The sequence below is a fragment of the Macaca nemestrina genome, chromosome 13, assembly GCF_043159975.1.
Source record: "Macaca nemestrina isolate mMacNem1 chromosome 13, mMacNem.hap1, whole genome shotgun sequence".
Classification (NCBI taxonomy): Eukaryota; Metazoa; Chordata; class Mammalia; order Primates; family Cercopithecidae; genus Macaca; species Macaca nemestrina.
The window spans coordinates 32,762,166-32,779,520 of NC_092137.1; the positions used below are offsets into that span (position 1 = coordinate 32,762,166).

At 39.8% G+C, this 17,355-nt stretch overlaps 1 protein-coding gene across 1 annotated transcript in view; it reads left to right on the forward strand.

Moving 5' to 3' along the window:
• LOC105464813 (tetratricopeptide repeat domain 27) overlaps nt 1-17,355 on the forward strand; it is a 178,922-nt gene that overhangs the window by 76,528 nt on the left and 85,039 nt on the right. The window lies entirely within an intron of this gene.

The window sequence follows — 17,355 nt, forward strand, 5'->3', positions numbered from 1 at the left end:
AGCTTTAGAACATCTGTTCTTGATACTGTGTAGTTGCATGATGCTTTGAAGGAGTAGGGATTTTTATCATGGTTAATTATGGAGGGAGGAAGACCCAAAATACCATGTTTGTTACCATTGTGGAGATTATTGCTGCTGTGTGGGCTGAAACATTTCTCTTTAAAGTTGGTAGTCCTTTCTTTATATGGCCCTCATGACCTATCTCATTAATTTCTAGTAATGATTAAGGGTATGTCATAATGAAACCCTTGATTGGAGGAATATTAGTCACAGTAATGTACTTTCAGGATTTGTTACTCTGAGGCTTGTACTTGTGTTTGAATAATTTGAGAAAGAGGTCCTTTATTTATTATTATTTTTTTAATACTGATGGAATTACCACACTCTGCAGGAATTAGATGTAACACCTGGACCAAGTCCACGGTCAGTAGTAGTGAGTGTGTTTTGTTTTTTTAAACTATGTCACTCTTCTTAATTGTTTTAATTATATAAATGATGCTGCTTATTATAAAAATATAAGCAATATGGAAGTGGAAAGTAAAAAACAACAGCTTCCTTTTCCTCTTGCTTGCCTTCCAGTCTCAACAATTTGTGTACCTTCTAAACCTCTTTCTGTGTGTAAACATAAATATACTTTGACATAAGTGGGATCATCCAGTCTTCATTGCTTTATACCTTTTCCCTCTAAACATAACAGCTTGATCAGCTCTGCATGCCAATACTTGTGAATCTAGCTCATTCGTTCCAGCAGCCATATGTCACTATTTTAAATAGAAATGCTACAACTTATTTAACTAATCCTCTATTTTTGAAAGTGTCTTTTAATTAATATTTTATTTTTAAACTGCATATTAAAAATTTTAGTACTGCATATAATAAAATAAATTAGTTCACTGAGGAGGATTTTAAATGAAAGATATAAATTCTTCCTCAATTCTGAGTTCACTTTTAGCTATTTCTTTTTTAGTTGTTATTCTAGTGGTTTCCATTATAACTTTAAATATTTACATTTCTTTAATACTTCTGTCTCTTGATTTGTCAACTTTTTAGATAGAATCTGTTGATTCCACACTATAACTAAGGAAGAAATCAGCGCACCTCTCATCTCCTCTTCCATTTTTATGTTATTTTTCAATTGTTGGAGTTGTTACTCTATATTCTGTTGGGTAATTTTTGTCATGTATGTTTGTTCTATATATATATATTTTTTTTTCTTTCAGAGACAGGGTCTTGCTCTGTTTTCCAGGCTGGAGTGCAGTGGTACAAACATGGGTCACTGTGCAGCCTTGACCTCTTGGACTCAAGTGATCCTCCCCACCTCAGCCTCCTCAGTAGCTAGGACCATAGACACCCACCACCATGCCAGGCTAATTTTTAAGTTTTTTATAGAGGCAGGGTCTTGCCATGTTGTCCAAGCTGGCCTCAGACTTTTAGGCTCGAGCAATCCTCCAGCCTTAACCCCCCAAAGTGTTGGGATTACAAGTGTGAGCCACTACACCTGGCTCAGATTTTTTTTTTTTTTGAGACAGAGTCTTACTCTGTCACCCAGGCTGGAGTGCAGTGGCATGATCACAGCTCGCTACAATCTTGAACTCTTGGGCTCAAGTGATCCTCCTGTTTCAGGCCCCCACGCCCAACTAATTTGCAATATTTTTGTTGAGACAGGGTCTTACTACATTGCCCAGGCTGATCTCAAACTTCTGACCTCAAGTGATACTCCCACCTCAGCCTCCCAAAGTGCTGGGATTACAGGCGTGAGCCACTGTGTCTGGCCTATATGTTGAATTTTTTAAAACTTCAACCCAATCTTACAGCATTGTAATGATGATGCTGTGAGTGTACTGATTATTGATTATACACCAAATGGTGCGATTGGACCCATGGAGAAGGAAATGCAGTGCTCTGTGTCTAAGTGTTTGCCACTTGAAGGAAGCTGTCACAAGAATCAAGGTCCAGGGGATTCTCCGCTGATTTTTTTTTTTTTGCACTTTGCATGGTCAGCTACCACTGCTTCTTTCCTGTTAGTCATTATCTTTCTTGTTTCCTTTTTTGTTTTTTTGTATTGCCTCATTGTGTAACTTTTTCACATGAAGAACAAATGTAGTTAAATTTGCGTCTTTGTGAAAAGTATTTTTCCATCATAATTCAGGAGTTTGGGTGTATAGAATTCTAGTTGCAAAATCATTTTTCTTCAGGACTTTAAATGAAGTCATTACCTTAATATCTCCTGTCATCACCTTAATATCTCCTGTCATCCAAGTTTGCTAATAAGTATGGCAGTCTGATTTTTGTCTTGTTTTAAGTTCTTTCTTTTCTTCTTGTTTTGAAATTTTTTTATAATTTTCTCTTTATTTTTGGAATTCTGGATGTATCTAAATTTGACCATGGGCTCTGGAGTCATACTGCCTGGTTTCTGTTCCCAGCGCTACCATATAATATACCTGCTTATACCTTGGACAAGCTACTGAACGTCTCTATGCCTCAGATGGCTCACATAAATAATGGAATAAATGGAGTTTTTATGAGCATTGTATGAGTTAACATTTAGATCAGTATCTCATGTTGGAAGTGCTTAATAAATGTTAGTTGCATAATTATTATTTCTCTTTCTGGATTATATATTGGGTTATTTAAATAGAAGCAATTATGGCTCTATAAATGAAACAATTTAATTATACTTTAATTAATTATACTTTTTTCTTCATTCTTTAAAAAACTTCTTTATCCAATTCAGTTCTGCATTTGGAATTTTAGTAGAACTATGTAGAGACCTCCCAGATCTATCTTCTGTGCCTCTTCTAAGCTGTTTGTCTTTTTGATTGAAGTTATAGGAGATTTCTCCCATCTTTTCTCCTGTATTACTAATTTTGACCATAAGCCCAATTAATAATATTTAGTCCATTCATAAATTTTTTTATTTTGACAATTATTTTTAATTTCCAGTAAATCTGCATTTTTCTGATTGTCCTTTTTCATAATAGTCTTTTGTGTTTTACAGATACAGTAATTCATTTAAATTTATTTGTGCATTATTAATTAGAATTTTAAAAATTATTCCTGTGAATTATCTATCCTCAGGTATGACCTGTGTTATATGTTCCTCTTGGCCTTTGATATTGCTTTTTCTTAAATGGCTGATGATTGCCAAAGCTGATTGTGTTGATAGTTAGCACAAGTCCCCTCTGTAGCGGTGTGGGTCTCACTGTCTTAGAGGCTTTTCCACTGAGTGCAGGGCTGACTGCAGACTCTGCACTGTGACCAGAGTGTGGCTAACTAGCAGGCTTCTATAGGGTTGGCATGGGTCTTCCTTCTAAATCTTCCCCTAAGGCTCTGAACCGGGAATCTGAGGCAACTGGGCACTCTTGCTGTTATAACAAAGATGCTTCTCTTTTTAAATAAGCCTCATACCTCCTGTTGCTTCATTCTTTCATTCCTTTCCTTCTGAACAGACATGTGAGGTCTGAGATAGTATCTCCTAAGTGGTGCAAGAAGGCACTGTGCTTTACCAAGCCTAGGGGGCAGAGGAGGCATCCAGAGGGGCTGGTAGCAGGATCAAGATCCCAAGTGAAAAGCCACAAACAAAGGATAGAGACCCAGTGAGGAGAACCTCCTCTCAGTATGGTGTCTGAAGCATTGGCCAGTGGTTCTGAGCTATGGAAGTCATAGTCTGGAAGGCAGGATCACCCTCACCAGAGTGATATCCAACAGATGAAGCTGTGCATAGAGCAGTGGACTAAACAATGTATGAGATATTCTTAGATGATACACTCAGGGAGGCTACAAAAGATACAAAAGGCTTTGCACTGATTGGGAGAGGGACCTAGTCATCAAGAAAAAAGGTCAAAATGTTTAAAGGATGGAATAGCAGGGTCAGAAAGAGATGCAACAACCCAGATGACAGGTATTGAGGTTAACTATATGGGAAACTTATATTAGCTCTGCATCAAATATATTAACACAGGGCCTCCTTTTATGCCCCTAGACCAGAGCAAGATCTCAGGTCAAAGCAGCTCTTCAGAATTGCCTTCTGCATGTGGTCATAAAGAAGAACATTGGGCAGCAATGCAGTAGTTTGGGACAGAGAGCTAGCTTATGCAGATCATCTCAGCTTGAGAATAATTAAGTAAGTGTGTGGTTCTCAAAGGGGTGAGACTATGATTGCAAGAAAGAAGCTAACAGACACAACTGCAGGAGGTAATATTTAGTTACTCTAAGCTGGAGACAGTACAGCATGATCTCAGATGCAGATCTGGGTTTCCCAGTACCCCAGAGTTTCCCATGAAGACATCCAGGGATAGAGGATGCCTCCCTGTGGAGGCACAGTACCAGAAGCTCCCCTTGGTATTCTCACAGGGGGAAAGGATGGTTTATGCCCACCTGCCACCTCCCATCCCCCAGCCAAATATTGATCATGTGAGTAAGTCTCCCTCAGCGGCCCAGGCTTCTGACCTGTCTTAGCTCCATTCTAAATTTTATGAGAAGAGGCTTTCAGAAGTCTAGTTGTATCCTGTAGCCAATAATAGCAACATAATATGTGAATTATGTTACTTCAGGATCTTCACTTCTCAGGTAGACTGCTCCAACACTCCTTACTTTCTCTCCTTACCGCTGACTGGCCTCTCCCCATTCTTATTGGCACCTTCGTTGAAAAATCAACTGACCGTATGTATATGGTTTGTTTTTGGACTCTGTTGTCACAGCTGTGTTTTAGCATTTATTAATTCTATTATGCTCTATTTGGAAACCTTTCCTTCATAACAGCTAGAATGTGAGCTTCTTGAGGGGTCAGTTTCTATATTTTACTTATTTTTACATTCTCAAAATGAACACTCAGTGGATGTTTGCTAAATGATTAACTAGAAAACTAGAATTTTGAATTACTTACTTATTAGCAGGACTAATTGAGAGTTAGCTGAGTTAAAGACTATGTTTTCATCTGGCACTTCAATAATCTGAGAGCTGTAGAGACCAGCCTTTCTGATATCATTCCAGTACAAATTTTTAGTGTAGTAACAAACCCCAATGCCAAAGCTAACAGGAACAGAATAGTCACTGTGATTACACTGAGATTAACATAGAGTAGTAATTCAGTTTGGTTGGTTGTGTTTTTTTAAGGGAAGGGAAAAGAGATGAAGCCATTTTCTTATTGGGTTTCCTAAAAAATAGTGAATTAATGCGTAAATCACTACCCCATGTGCTTCTAAGAAGTAATAAGAGCCTAAAGTTCAAATTAACTCCTTAATTTAGGGGAAATATGTTCACTCTGTATTTTTTAGCATACCAGAAGACAAGGCTTTCCTTTAGTCATTTATTCTGTATTAAAGATTTCTCTCTCATGTGTTAGCATCTTAGAATATTCACATGCTCTGTTGTGTTTTCACATATCTTCTTCACAGAAGTACATCCACGCGCATTATACTTGGCAGACTTGGTATTGCCCTTGATGTGTAACTATTTGTTTGAGTAGAGAATCTCCAGCTGCCATTATGGAGTCATTAAAGAAGGACTGGGAAGTGGAGTGCAGCACATGATCTAGTCATTTAAGCTGACTGTGGCTGTATTTGGTTTGCCTAATGAGTGGGTATGGCTTCAAAATTTGAAAAATTACATTTGATTTTCATGCTTATTTTAAATCCCCCTAAATGTAAGGTGCTTATAATGGACAAATAGAAGTTTAGAGCTTTTCATGACTCTTGACCTTCTGTCTCAGTAATATTTAAGAATTTTTAAGAACAGGTCTCAATGAGGAGTCATTTAGTTGTAAGGGACAGAAACCCAATTCAAACTGGCCATAGAAAAGGAAATAAATTGGCTATTATAACTGAGAGTTCTAGGGATATCCCAGTCTCGGAGATAGTTGGATTCAGGGATTCAAAGAGATCATCAGGCCTTTCTTTTTCTCTCTTTTCCCATCCTCATTCTCATATCTTTGCTTTTCTCCACCTTCTTCAGTATCAGGAAGGTTGTTGTCACAATAGCACCAGATTTCATTATCCTTAGACTTCACAATCCAAGAGGAAGAGAGATCACAAACTGCTATGGCCAAGATTGTTAAACTTCCTCACTTCATGTGGGCTTCACTTTTCTTTCTCTCTTTTCTTTTCCTTCCTTCCTTCCTTCCTTCTTTCCTTCCTTCCTTCCTTCTTCTCTCCTTTTTCTTTTCTTTCCTTTCCTTTCCTTTCCTTTCCTTCCCTCCTTCCTTCCTTCCTTCCTTCCTTCCTTCCTTCCTTCCTTCCTTCCTTCCTTCCTTCCTTCCCTCTTCTCTTCTCTTCTCTTCTCTTCTCTTCCTTCCTTCCTTCCTTCTCTCTCTCTTTCTTTCTCTCTTTCTTTCTCTTTCTTTCTTTCTTTCTTTCTTTCTTTCTTTCTTTCTTTCTTTCTTTCTTTCTTTCTTTCTTTCTTTCTTTCTTTCTTTCTTTCTTTCTTTCTCTTTCCTTCCTTCTTTTCTTTTCTTTCTTTTTTTTTCAGGGTCTTGCTGTGTCACCCAGGCTGGAGTACAGTGGAGTGATTATAACTCACTCTAGCCATAAGCTCCAAGGCTCAGGCCATCCTCCTGTCTTTGCCTCCCAAGTAGCTGGGACTATAGGCACACACAACCATGCCTGGCTAACTTTTTCATTTTTTTGTAGAGTTGAGATGTTATTATATTACCCGGGTTGGTCTTGAACTCCTGCCTCCAGTGATCCTCCCACCTCAGCTTCCCAAAGTACTGGGATTCTGGGTATAAGTCACTGTGCCTGGCTTCACTTTCCTTAGGGTGGGGATGGCTGTCAAGCCAACCTCATACCAATGGTGATACTTATGAAATGCCTGGAATAGTGCTTGGTACATAGTCAATCTTCAATAAACGTCGACTCTTATTATCATCTTCAATTTATAGGAGGGGAAGTTTAGGTACAAGAATAAGAAAACTGCCATTCCTTCATAACTGATTAAAAGCAGTCATTACTACATGGGAAACCTGAACAACATTGAGATAATTACAGTGCCTCTTGTATAGTGTGCTGGGTCATGCTGTCAAGATTTTCAAATATCTGAGATATGAACATGTGTCTTTCATTCTGGCTCTGTATTTCATCTGCATTAATAACTATGTGCATTTGAAAGTTATTGAAAAGTATATTAGGAGTTGCTCATGTGATTGTAGCTCTGGTTTTATTTGTTGGAATAATTATAGTTGCTACTGTTTATACAGAGCTGTGTAGTACCATTTAATTAACTGTGTATTGTTACTTCCACTTACTGAACACTCATATGCCAGATGGTAACTAATCCTAGGGTGGAGGCATTATCTACATTTTTACTGATGAAGAAACTGAGGGACAGAAAGTTTAAATTACTTACCCAAGGTCTCATAGCTGAGCTAGAGTTCAACCCAGGTCCACCTGATTTAGAAGTCCATGCTTTTATCCACTATGCCCTACTTTCTAAGGAAGCTATGAGAACTGGCTTACAAAGGAAATGTGATATCAGTAGAAGACTGGCATCATCTAGAGGAAAGGAGTGGAATGAGCACAGGCAGGAAGAAGTTAATCGAGACTTTTGTGAGAAAGGTTTAGGTTGCAGAACTCTTAAGGCCTATAATTAAGCTGGAAGGGGAGGGAAGAAATGGAGGGCACAGAATCTCAGGATATGGTCCTGTGTGGGAAAAGAACATGTAAATGGATGAATGAAATTGGCTTCTGATAAGTCCAAGAAAGGGAGCTGCCCGAAGGGACCCTGAATCCAGGATATGAGCTTCCTGAGAATAGAGGGGTAAAAAATATGCAACGACTAGCTTATTAAGTGGGATAAGAGTGGGACAAGTAACACACGATATAAAGTAACCTTTACTAGTGATACTAAAAAAAAGCCCTAGAAAGTTACAGAAAAGTGAAAAGTGGGTCATAATAAAGGAATGTATTAATGGGATGAAGTAAAATATACTCGCATAAAGCACACTTTCAAAGACACTAAATAATGACTTTAGTCAGATTCCCAAGGAGGAACGAACTTAAGTTCTTTGGACAAGGTCAGATTATGATGATTGAATTCATGCTTTAGTTTTCCCTGTGATAACACTCTGCGTACATCTTAACATCCTTACACAGCATTTTCCAAATTTGCTGAATGGCGGGGGGTGGTTAAAATATAGATCTTCAGCCTAGCCCCCAGAGATTCAGGGTCAGCGTGTTGGTGATGATTATGGGCATGTTTGGGAAAGGCTGCTTTAAGTAGAGGTAGCCTGTCGTTCTTTAGCATCTCCAGATGTTTTTCTCTCTCCCCAAGTACACATAGAACAGAGGCCAAATGGGTATGCACCAAGCTCTGGGGTACAGTGCTGTGATTTAATGGATGAATGCCAGCAGGAACCTTTAAGGTGTTATTGAGGGCCAACTATCTGGGACCAGTTGAAATTGAGCTCACTTAGAACAGATGCCTTGCATTTGACTGACACTTACTCAGGAAAGTAGTAGCTAATTATTATTAGACTCAGCTCCTCTCTCCCTCCCCTCCCCTCCCCTCCCCTCCCCTCCCCTCCCCTCCCCTCCCCTCCCCTTCCTTTCCTTTCCTTTTCTTTTCTTCTTTCTTTGTCTTGCTCTATCATTCAGGCTGGAGTGCAGTAGCATAATCATAGCTCACTGCAGGCTCAACCTCCTGGCCTCAAGTGATCCTTCTGCCTTGGCCTCCCAAAGTGTTATGATTGCCACCAGCTGGCATACATAAACTTTTTTTTTTAGAAAGGATAATACTAAGAGTTTAAAACATTCACTCAGGTTTTAATAATAAATAAATATTTGTTATTCTTTGCCCTTATAAAATTTGCAGATTGTAAACAGGTCGACTTGTGCTTTCATGAAGACACTAATGTCTTAAGACACCAAGCAGAGTCCCTTGAAGAAGTTTTGGGAGAAAATTGGAGGTAGATGGGCTGTAGGGAAGGCAGAAGAGCTTGTACTTTTACTAATCCTAAGGCAGAAGTTATCAAATATGGCTTGTGGATCCCTGGGGGTCCTTAGGCCATTTCAGAGTGTCCATAGGTCAAAACCATCTTCATAATAAGGGCGCTGAGATATTGTTTGCTTTTTCACTGTGTTGATATTTGCATATTGGTCCAGAAGCAGTGGGAGGGCGGGGGAGTCAAACTCCTGGCCCCTTTGTCAAAATCAAGGTAGGGGCACCGGACTAGGGACACCAGACTGTGTTAGTAGTCACTGAATGCTTCACCACCACAGTTTTTTTTTTAAATTTTTTAAAAGATGGTTGTGTTTACAAATGTTTTTGATGAAGCAGTATTATTTTGTCGTCTTTACCCTCAAGAACATGCCTTTTTAAAATTCTATGTGATAAAATGGAAAGTGCTTACAAAAAACTTGTGCCACTTGCTAAAGTACAATGGTTGTCTCAGGAAGAAACTTTTTCCCATGCAACATTATTTTTGCTTGAAAGGACTATTGACAGATGAACTGGTTATTCAGACTTGGGCATTTGGTGGAAATTCCCCAAAAAATAAATGAAGTAAGTGCATCACTTCAAGGAAAATAATTGACAATATTTATTACTGTATTAGTCTGTTTTCATGCTGCTGATAAAGACATAGCCAAGACTGGGTAATTTATACGGGAAAAGGGGTTTAATGGACTTAGAGTTCCATGTGGCCAAGGAGGCCTCACAATCTGGGTGGAAGGCAAGGAGGAGCAAGTCACATCTTACGTGGATGGCAGCAGACAAAGAGAGAGCTTATACAGGGAAACTACTCTTTATAAAACCATCAGATCTTGTGAAACTTATTCACTATCATGAGAACAGCACAGGAAAGAGTTGCCCCCATGATTCAGTTACCTCCCACTGGGTCCCTCCCACAACCTGTGGGAATTCAAGATGACATTTGAGTGGGGACACAGACAAATCATATTATTTCACCTCTGGCCCCTTCAAATCTCATGTCCTCACATTTCAAAATCAATCATGCCTTCCCAACAGTCCCCCAAAGTCTTAACTCATTTCAGCATTAACTCAAAAGTCCACATTCCAAAGTCTCATCCAACACAAGGCCTAAGAACACATAGGTCCTTCTGCCTATGAGCCTTAAAATCAAAAGCAAGTTAGTTACATCCTAGATACAATGGGATACAGGCATTGGGTAAATACAGCCATTCCAAATGGGAGAAATCGGCCAAAATAAAGGGGCTGTGGGCCCCATGCAAGTCTGAAATCCAGCAGGGCAGTCAAATCTGAAAGCTCCAAAATGATCTCCTTTGACTCCATGTCACACATCCAGTTCATACTAATGGAAGAGGTGGGTTCTCATGGTCTTGGACAGCTCTGCTCCTGTGACTTTGTAGGGTACAGCTTCCCTCCTGGCTGCTTTCATGGGCTGGCATTGAGAGTCTACAGCTTTTCCAAGCACACAGTGCAAGTTGTCAGTGGATCTACCATTCTGGGGTCTGGAGGATGGTGGCCCTTTTCTCACAGCTCCACTAGGCAGTGGCTCAGTAGGGACTCTGTGTGGTGGCTCTGACCCTACATTTCCCTTCCACACTGCCCTAGCTGAGGTTCTTCATGACAGCCTGCCCCTGCAGCAAACTTCTCCCTGACACAGGCATTTCCACGCATCTTCTGAAATCTAGGTGAGGTTCTGAAACCCAAGTTCTTGACTTCTGTGCACTGGCAGGCTCAACACTAATAGAAGCTGCCAAGGCTTGAGGCTTGCACCCTCTGAAGCCATGGCTCAGGCTCTACATTGGCCTCTTTCAGCCACAGCTGGAATGGCTGGGACATAGGGCAGCAAGTCCCTAGGCTGCACACAGAACAGGGACCCTGGGCCCAGCCCACAAAACCACTTTTTCCTCCCAGGCCTCTGGACCTGTTATGGGAGTGGCTGCTGCGAACACCCCTGATTCCCTGGAGACATTTTCCCCATAGTCTTGGGGATTAACATTCAGCTCCTGGTTACTTATGCCAATGTCTGCACCGGGCTTGAATTTCTCCTCAGAAAATGGGATTTTCTTTTCTATCGCATTGTCAGGCTGCAAATTTTCTGAACTTTTATGCTCTGCTTCCCTTATAAAACTGAATGCCTTTAACAGCATCCAAGTCACCTCTTGAATGCCTTGCTACTTAGAAGTTTCTTCCACCAGATACCCTAAATCATCTCTCTCAAGTTCAAGGTTCCACACATCTCTAGGGCAGGGGCAAAACGCCTTCAGTCTGTGTGCTAAAACCTAACAAGAGTCACCTTTGCTCTAGTTCCCAACAAGTTCCTCATCTCCATCTGAGACCACCTCAGCCTGGATTTCATTGTCCATATCATTATCAGCATTTTGGTCAAAGCCATTCAACAAGTCTGTAGGGAGTTCCAAACTTTCCCACATTTTCCTGTCTTCTTCTAAGTCCTCCAAACTGTTCCAACCTCTGCCTATTGCCCAGTTCCAAAGTTGCTTCCACACTTTTGGGTATCTTTCCAGCAGCGCCCCACTCTACTGGTACCAATTTACTCTATTAGTCTGTTTTCATGCTGCTGATAAAGACATGCCCAAGACTGGGTAATTTACATAGGAAAACAGGGTTTAATGGACTTACAGTTTCACATGGCTGGGGAGGCCTCACAATCGTGGTGGAAGGCAAGGAGCAGCAAGTCACATCTTACATGGATGGCAGCAGGCAAAGAAAGAGAGCTTGTGTGGGGGAACTCCACTTTATAAAACCATCAGATCTCATGAGATTTATTCACTGTCACGAGAACAGCACAGGAAGGACTTGTCCCCACGATTCAGTGACCTCCCACCAGGTGCCTCCTACAACATATGGGAATTCAAGATGAGATTTGGGTGGGAACATAGCCAAACCGTATCAGTTACCAATGATGAAATTTTGAACTTCCAAGAAAAAAATGAGAATTTTGGAAAACCTCTGTCTGCAACTGTGAACTTCATACCTTCCCAATATTTCAAATATTGAGACAAGATTTTTCTGATGAGATTGATGGTGATATTAATGCATGTAGTTTTAAAAATTTTTACAAAATATGTCAACATTGGGAAGGTCAGCTCATTTTCAAAAAAACCAGTGCATGATGTTACATAATTAGTGCTCAGCATCAAGATTGACCAGTGAGTACTTTTTTGTTTGTTTTCAGACCGGTGGATTTTGGTGTAACAGAGTATTTAATGTAACAAAGAAAGGTTCATTGATAGGATTTCAAATTCCACATTACAAATAACCTTTAAGAAACCAGCATCAGTTGAATTTGGTGTAGTATCAAATAATAATATCCACAATTAGCTGAAAAAGCTACTAACATACTCTTCCCCTTTTCAATTACCTATCTGTGTGAGGACAGATTTTCTCCATAAACTTCAAGCAAAATATTATATTGCAACAGATTGACTGCAGAAGCAGATCTGAGAATCCAGCTATTATCTATTATGCCATACATTAAAGAGATTTGCAAAATCGTCAAGACAGTGCCACTCTTTTCAAGACTTTTGTTTTGTTTTGGAAAAGGTAGTTATTTTTCATAAAAGCATGCTATTTTTGTTAATGTCATAGATTTATTTTCTTTTTAAATGAATTAATGAACATCTAAATTTTCCTGTTTTTATTTCTAATATGATAAATATTGATAGATTATAACTCACAGAAAGAAAAGCTTCGAGTCCCTCAATAATTTGTATGATTTTAAAGGGGTCTTGGAAACAGAGGGTTGAACTGCTGACCCAAGGTGTGACTGATTAAGGGGACGGCTGCTTGATAGCCATCTTGGCCTCCTGAGAGGACTGCCTCTTAATGTTCATCTTTTCAGCCTGTAATCACAAAAAGGTGATCTAGGTTCTCCCATCTCCTATTAGTAGACCCAGATCCTACCAACCCACACCCTAAAGTCTGTCGTTTCTGGGGTAGAAGCAATAACTGAGCATCTCCTTGATCAGGCCACACCCTCTCTCCCATATTTTTGGATTTATGTGTAAATAAGATAGTTAGATAGAGTTTTTAGTATTTTTCCAATGAGAAGCTGCTTTCAATTTTCACAGATCTGACATTGATCATGTAGTTTTACAGAAGGTTTTAATGAAGTTGCCAGCTGTGGTCTTTGGAGTCTGACGGGCTCGCCTATTTCATGGCCTTATGACTTCGGGCAAGTCATTTTTATCTCTCAGAGCAACAGTGTTCTATGTATGAGGAAAGGCTGGGTTCACAATAAGTTTAATGATAGTGTTGATACTTACTAGGTGTGTTAGCAGTTTTAATTGTTATTCTCCCTGTTCTCATTGGCGATTTTCTTGGGCTTGGAGGTTTGAGATGGCAATGAGCTTGACTAGTCTGTTTGTAAATCACAGCTGAATTGACTGCAGACTCCTGTTAGAGAAAGCTGTTCAGCTCACCTGTTGGATTATGTACATATTTTTATAATAAAGTCCATCTTCCTATACATACACACACACAAAGATTGCACAGCAAAGCCAATATAAAGTGATTTGGCATATGATCAGTCACAACTTTTAGATTATCAGCTAATTTCTACCTGGCTCTTCAGAAAGCCGATGAACACGTAGATGTCATGCTCGTGAGAATGAATAGCTTTCAGGAAAAGGGTAGGTCCTTTGGGACTATCTCTATTCTTTTGAAGACGTGTGCCATACTTTTAGATGAGAACACATAAATAAGTCTAAATCATACCAGACGTTATTCAAAATTGTCCTTTTATACTCCATCATTCTCCATGTGCTAATTTTAAAATGTAATTTTGATCTTCTGTAGTTTTTCTGGGAAATTCCTTCTCTGTTGAAAACAGAGCATTGAAAGGAGAGGTACATCATTGCTTTCTTGGATTTTATTCCCCATTCCTTAGAGATATCCCTTGACCTGTGATACTGTGGCTCCTGGAAGATTTGGGAATTGTTATTGCATGGGGTTAGGGGGTCTTTATGCACAATCACTTATTCTCAAAGGACACCGAAAGTATAAATGCCTTTAGGTGGAGTTAGGGAGTAAATGGCATTAAAAAGGCGTCTTAAAACTTGAAAACAGTCTCATGTCACAGTAGTCCATGCAACATGAAGTCACCTCTGGTATATCCAACCCCTACTCTGGACCGCGCCCCAGGGGGCTCCTCACTCTCTGCTTGTTACCTTTTCCGTTTATTCACAGCTCTTCAGTCATCCGCCTAGACTCTGTCTTGCTTCAGACTGCCCTTAATGATTGGTTTAGGGCATATTTGCTTCTCCCCCTCTCTCCATTTTTGACATTATCATCTTTCCTTAAAGACCACCTCCTCATACCACTTTTTACTTATGACTAAGTCCTATGATTTTCAGGTGTAAAATTAGTGAAATTTAGAAACCGGAAAGAGAACATGGGTAAGTGAAAGGGTAGGACACACTGCTTTAGAGACCATTTACCTAAATTTCTGGGCGTGTGTGAAAATTTGCGAGGTACTTCTTTCTCATGGAGCACATTGTTTATGTTCAAATTCATGCACATAAATACCTCAGTAGTAGTGAGGCTTCACTTGCATTCAGTCCCATTCTCACAGTACCTGACGTTCTTCCATTGTCTTCTTCCAGACTATTTGGGCACATGGTTTGCTTCTCATGAATGTACCTAATACTTGTGTTCAGCTTAAAATTAATCAACAGATCTTCTGAAATGCTTGAAGTAAAAGAAAATACTCTTTTGATAAAGCTATACTCCTAGACCGTTGGAAATACAAGTATTGTTTAAAAAAGTCATCTCATAGATAAGTGCCATTGTAGTTAAACTACTTGCTTGCTGGGGATAGAACAAAGACATAATCCAAGTGGCTTCACTTGCCATCACTGATATTTTTCCATTTACTGTGCCTGTAAAGGACTCCAGTTTGGTTGATATGATGGAATTATTTCAGATTGAGTTGCTAGAAATAATCCTGCTCTGAAGAACCTAGCGATGCACTATAACAATGTCCCTGTCTTTTTAGCAAATTAGCAAATAAAAAAAGAGTACTTTGGATCCAGTAGAGGAAATAGGCAAATAAACAGTACACCTATCAAGACTTCTTACTTTTTTTTTTTTTTTCCTTGAGACGGAGTCTCACTCTGTCGCCCAGGCTGGACTGCAGTGGCGTGATCTTGACTCACTGTAGCCTCTGCCTCCCGGGTTCAAGAAATTCTCCTGCCTCAGCCTCCCAAGTAGCTGGGATTTCAGGCCTGCACCACCACACCCGGCTGATCATTTTTAGTAGAGATGGGGTTTCACCATGTTGGCCAGGTTGGTCTAGAGCTCCTCACCTTAAGTGATCCATCCACCTCGGCCTCCCGAAGTGCTGGGATTACAGGGGTGAGCCATCGCGCCTGACCAAGGCTTAACTTTTGTATATTAATTTAATGTTCTTGGTTTTCATTGATAGTTAAATTTTATGTAGATGGTTGTCATGCCTAAGGTAGGAAGAAATATTTTCTGTGCAGGAGTGAAAATAGCCTAGAGTTCCGTTTTGTGTGTATTTGTGGGTTTTTTTGCATTTTTGTTTCTTTGTTTGTTTTTTGAGACAGAGTCTCACTCTGTTGCCTAGGTTGCAGTGCATTGGTGCAATCACGGCTCATTGCAACCTCCGCCTCCTGGGCTCAAGTCATTCTCATGCCTTAGCCTCAGCTGCGATTACAGGCATGCACCACCATGCCCAGCTAATTTTTGTATTTTTAGTAAACACGGGGTTTCACTATGTTGGCTAGGCTGGTCTCGAATTCCTGATCCACCTGCCTCAGCCTCCCAACATGCTGGGATTACAGGCGCGAGCCACTGCGCCTGGCCCCTTTTTTTCCTTCTGAGACAGGGCTTTGCTCTGTCACCCAGGCAGGTGTGCAGTGGCACAAACATAGCTCACTGCAGCCGTGACCTCCCTGGGCTCAAGTGATTCTCCTGCATCACCCTCCTAAGTAGCTGGACCCATGGGTCCATGCCACCAACCCTGGCTATTTTTAAAAGATTTTTTGTGGAGATGTGGTCTTACCATGTTGCCCAGACTGGTCTTGAACTCCAGGGCTCAAGTGATCCTCCTACTTTGGCCTCCCAAAGTGCTTGGGGTGGCACCCAACCTAGAATTCTGTTTTTGATCTTTATCATGCATATAGCTTAATCAGGTTTTTGTATGGGGGCTTATTCATGGTATCCAGGTCAAATGAGTGTTGGTTCTCTGCACTGTCTTCAGTGGGCTTTGCCATTTTGGAGAGTATCCGAGAGTTATAAGAGACACTTAGATACTCTGAGATCATCCAAAAGTATCTGAGAGTATCTGAAATACATAATAAATATGTTTATTAGTAAATGAGGAAATATTTACTGAGTACCTCTTATGCTTTAGCTAGTTGCAGTAACTACAGCCAACAACATGAGTTTTTTGAAAATAAATTTTTTGCATGTTGTTAGGTGTTAGTAACAGTAAATTATACAATGTTGCTTTTGTTTTTATTATTAATAGAGAGCATTAGTTATTTTTTCTTTCCAAAAAAAAACTGTATTGATAAAAATGTGTTCCTTCTCTATGAAGTAATTTGTTCCCCTTTTATGAAGTAACTCAGTGATCTCTTTATTTATGTATTGTAACCATATGTATACAGCCAGAAGTTATTCTTCTCTACCCTCCCTCCCACAACTAAACAGCTTTGGGCAGCAGCATGCAATCTTTTTGCTATTAAGTTTCTGTGAAGTAAGGCCAAAAAGCTTTACACATATTTTGACCAAGATGGTCTAGGAGTCTGGTTATGTCTCAGTTTGCTCTGACTGACTTGACTGAATAACATCTTGGATTGTCAATGAAGTTTTGTGTAATGTATGCTTTTTCACACTTGAGCTCATACTACAAGATATTCTTAGGCTGATAAATGTATCTCCCACCCAGTGTAAAATAGAGAACTCTCAATTTAGGAGAAACCTCCCTGCTCAGAAACTGGTCTCCCTGTCTTAGATTTTTACCAGGACATGGTAGATTCCTGTCCTTTTTTTTCTTCGGAGGCTTGGACTTGCTACCTTTTTTACTATTTTTTGAAATTTTCCATTTAAAAAATTAATTTTGTGAAAATTTTAAACAGTTTCCAAATTACCAAAAAGTTGCAAGAACAGTGCAACTGTCTTATGCATCCCGAAGTTTTGGAGAGTAAGTTGCCAACATGGTGCTTCATTGTCCTCAAATGTGACAAGGACATTCTCCTACATAACCCAGTATGTGTAATAAAATCAGGAAATTAACATTGACTTCTTACTACCATCTAATCCTCATAAGAGAGGTCTGTGAAAACTAGTCAACTGGCAAAAAAGATAAAATTTTAGTACTGCATTGTAGAAAAAAGATCTTGATAATTCTCAGTTGAGAGAAGGTGTAAGTGTATAATATCAGAAAAATAT